Source organism: Mandrillus leucophaeus, unplaced genomic scaffold (genome assembly GCF_000951045.1).
Source record: "Mandrillus leucophaeus isolate KB7577 unplaced genomic scaffold, Mleu.le_1.0 Scaffold1287, whole genome shotgun sequence".
Classification (NCBI taxonomy): Eukaryota; Metazoa; Chordata; class Mammalia; order Primates; family Cercopithecidae; genus Mandrillus; species Mandrillus leucophaeus.
Window position 1 is genome coordinate 792024 of NW_012101240.1, and position 4299 is coordinate 796322.

Consider the following 4299-nt stretch of genomic DNA (forward strand, 5'->3'; position numbering starts at 1 on the left):
GACATTGTTTTTAGAATAGAAACATTTACGGAGTTTTCTTTGATGTGAATTTAATAAAACAAAATGCAAACTTAATAATATGAAAAAGTGAATGTTTTATAAATTTTAATACAATGTGAAGATGAACATATAAAATATATAAATATCATAAATACAAGGCATGCAAAGAAAGAAGGAAGATAAATAAATAGCATCAGGGCAGTTATCTCTGAGTTACGGATGCCCCAGGAGCTGAACGTTTTTGACATACACTTACTTTATGCTATTAATGAAGTATTTGCTAAAACTAATTGAATAATTTCTGATAAAACAGAAACGAGCTTTTTGAATATCCAAAGTCACATGCACAAGTGTGATATAGCAGATTAGTCAATGAGAATCATTTCAGGATGAGCCCAGTTCTTCATCCTTACTTCTCAATCTTTTTTGCAAACTTGTGGATGAAAAGGATCTCATGATTTCCACTCTGACAACTTCCTGGGCACAATCATTATTTATTCTCTTTCAGGTAGAAATGGATTCCCAGAAATACTTCCTCAAGGCCAGTGTAGAGCCCTCAATCACTCCCACCCCCAGCTTCTCCCTCTTCCATCTCCTGCACCAAGCAGGTCTCCAGGTGTTCCAGCTGCTGATGAAGTGCAGTGTGGAGTTGGTCCAGGAAGGTCATGTTCCATGCAGCAGAGGAGCGCTCCGTGTAAGAAGCTGAAGACCTGCTGCAGCACATCATAGAGGAAAGACATAGCCTGGGCCTTCTGCAACTGGCTGACTTCCACCATCTCCTGGGGGAATCTGAAGTCACTTCTGTCCTTCAGACACAAGAAAGGAGAAATTCTCCTCATTCAGCCCAGAAGCATCAAGGTGTTTCTGCCTAGCAGATCACGGTTCTGAGGCAGATTACATCCTAGAGATCCAAAAGAGCCATAGCCGCACACCTCTAGGGCCACCAGTAGAGGTAAGAGGAGGGCCATTGGGAAATCAGGATGCTTTTGGCCTGGCTGAACTGAGATCTGGATGAACCTTGGATCCTAGGTTCCATGAAGACATTCTATCTATGCATGGCTTTAATGGAGCACAAATGGTTTTCATTTTTCTGAGCATTTCTCTAAATTTTTAATTCCACTTATTGTTTTCATTTACATGTCTTCTGTATCAGCATCCACAACCTTTTGGCCACCAGTTTGATGGAAGACAATTTTTCCACGAAAAACGGGGTTGGGGAGAGAACATTTTTAGAGGCATTAGATTCTCATTAGGAGACCACAACCTAGATCCCTCGCATCTGCACTTCACAATAGGGTTCCCACTCTTTTGAGAATCTAATGCTACTGCTGATCTTACAGGAGGTGGGGCTCAGGCGTTAATGCTTGTTGGTTGGCCTGCTTGCTTCCTGCTGTGCAGCACTGTTCCTACCAGGCCAGGACCAGTACCCCAGTCCATGGATGGGGGTTGAAAACCTTGTTCTATATGACCTAAAAGGAGGTCATCACTCTACACTCTTGATTTTTGCAATAGATGTTCAATATTCCCAGTAAACTTAAGATATTATCAATCCAAATGGATATTGATCGATCAAATGAGAAACATCTTTGTGCTAATGTTAGAAGTATATACTTTTAGCCCCGATCCTAGCCTCCAATTTTACCCTCCATTTTGCATAGGAAATCAGGATCCCTGGGCTCTATGGGTTTCTGTATTCAGTTAGGGAATTACCTATCTCTGGAAATTAAACGCTTTAAGACTATCTTTGTTTGATATTTGATTCACAGCAGATGTTGACGGTTATTAGTGAAAGAACTTCGCTGATGCTTCCCTTCTTCTAGAATATATTCATTCAGGTTCATGTGGTTGTGCTTCCCTGGGGGCTCAAGCTTAGATCAATGAACATTGCCTTTTTTGCATTATTTTCTTATTGGAGAAATATAGCACTCCTCACACTGTGCTAATACCCCTAAAAGGAATTCTGTGTTTTTTTTTTTTAAGGTGCATATGGGTGTGGAAATTTTAATCTTAAAATAATGTTATTTCCTCAGCAGTGAGGACTCACAAGGTATTTATCACATCAAGTCATTCCCTAAGTGCAGGCTGGCCACATCCTGATGACTTTAGAACTCCTTTCCCAAGGAGGTTCTTGCTTCTTTGTTGCCAAAACAATAAATCCTTTGTGACCTTTGTCCTCGCTCCTAGAGTATTTGGGTGAAGGAGTATTTGCTCTCAGTGGTGACCTCCTCTTCTTCTGACCCATGCCCTAGGTATCAAAACTCTCAACAGCCCTAGAACGCTGACAGCAAAGGTTTGTTTTGTCCAAGTAGGTAAAAGGAATTATCCAATTGTAATCATTTTATCTTCAGTAGTTCAATAATTTTACTTCACCAAGTACAGCTTTTATTCTTCAACTCTTGCTATCTTTAATTCTTTTAAACTATTGAACGGTTTTTATGCTTGAAACTTCTGAGCTATGCACAGGAGACTCAAAGATGCTGTTGCCTGTCTTTAGAGGCTCATATTACAGAAACTGGTGACCTTCAGTTGTTCACCAGTTCAGTGTGATCTGTTGAAGTTCCTTACATCTCTGTCTACATGAAACTTTGACGGTGCAGGGCAGTGACCCCTATGCTATCATGTTAAACAGTCATAGTTATCTTTCCTTTACTGATTTATGATTCTTCATTTTAAATTTAAAGGTCAACAACAAGTGAATTTTTAGAACTCCTTTTTGACGTAGTGGTTTACTGGGCAAAGTTTGCCTTGCTGCTACCACATTACATTCTAATTCATGATGAAGTAACACAAACAAAGGGAAGTAAAAGAAAGGCAAAAGAGCTCCACTGGTTTTCTCTATAATTTCCAAAATTTGTGTTTTTCTTGTTTCTCATTTCAACTTTTATAGAAAGTACTACTTGACAGTTGTTTTTAGGCAGAAAGAAAACACAAGCAATTCTGATTGTCATGAAAGTGAAATAAGGGAAGTGACTTTCCCCTTACTAACTGCAAAGTGTAAGTTAGCAAAATTCAATGCAGCAAAAATTGGGGACTAGAGAGTTTTCAAAGATCAGCTACTTGACTTTCTTTCCTTAATCCACATGCGATCAGCTCTGGAGAGAAGGAAGAAGTCACACCAACCAACTCCCAAAAGATTGACAACCAGGCTGCAGTTGCTAGAACACCAACAAATCTCTCTGGCAGGATATTAGACATTAAGCTTGTCTGAAGACTCTACCTAGTTAATAAATCCACCCAGGCAATGATAAGATAGTCTTGAGAAACCTGGAACTAATAGAAAGAGAATCAGATGATCCAAAAAGTTTCTATTTTAGTCTGGATGATGATATTAATAATAATAATGATATTAAAAATGATAATACCAACATTTATTACATGCCTAATAGGAAACATCCACTGTTTTAAGATTTTCTTTTTTGAGACAGGGTCTTACTCTGTCACCTAGGCTGCAGTGCAGTAGTACGATCACGGATAACTGCAACCCGACCTCCTGGGCTCAAGCAGTCCTTTTACCTCAGCCTCTTGAGTAACTGGGACCACAGGCATGCACAACCATGCTTGGCTAATTTTTCAAATTTTTTGTAGAGACAGGGTTTCAACACATGCCCAGGCTGGTCTGGTGCTCCTGGGCTCAAGCGATCATCCTGCCTCAGTGTTCCAAAGTGCTGGGATTACAGGCATCAGCCACCATGCCAGGCTATTTTAAGATATTTTTAAAACACTAACTCTGTCTTCTTAATAACACTATTTGGATGACACCCCTTTATACAACTGTTTGGAGAGAAATATAAATCGGGAGGGGTGAACTATTCTGACCACACCAATCATGCAAGGTCAAAACTTTAGGGAGAATCAATGTAATGGCTTTTCTGGAAGGGTCCTTTAAAGGAAGTGGGGGATAGATATGAACGTAGAAAGTAAAGAAGAGGGCATCAGATCAGTAGAGCAGGGAGAGTGAGATGACTTAGGATTCTGAGATCCTTTTGAATGTCAAACGGTTGCTGTCTATTGCTTTACAGAGCAACAGGGGGTGTAGTATAAATGAATTGAACTGACTGCCTTTAAGTTCAATGGAAAAGTAGATGAAATATATTCCTTTTTTAAATTGTTTATTTATTTATTTATTTATTTATTTATTTTTTGAGAAAGAGTCTCACTTTGTCACCCAGGCTGGAGTGCAGTGGCACAATCTCTGCTAACTGCAACCTCCACCTCCTGGGTTCAACGTTCAAGTGATTCTTATGCCGCATCCTCTGGAGTAGCTGGGACTATCAGTGCACCCCACTATGCCCAACTGAT

At 39.8% G+C, this 4299-nt stretch overlaps 1 pseudogene; it reads right to left on the reverse strand.

Annotated features, from left to right (window-relative positions):
* Positions 1–384: 384 nt before the first annotated feature.
* LOC105533803 lies at positions 385–968 on the reverse strand (annotated as a pseudogene).
* Positions 969–4299: the final 3331 nt, after the last annotated feature.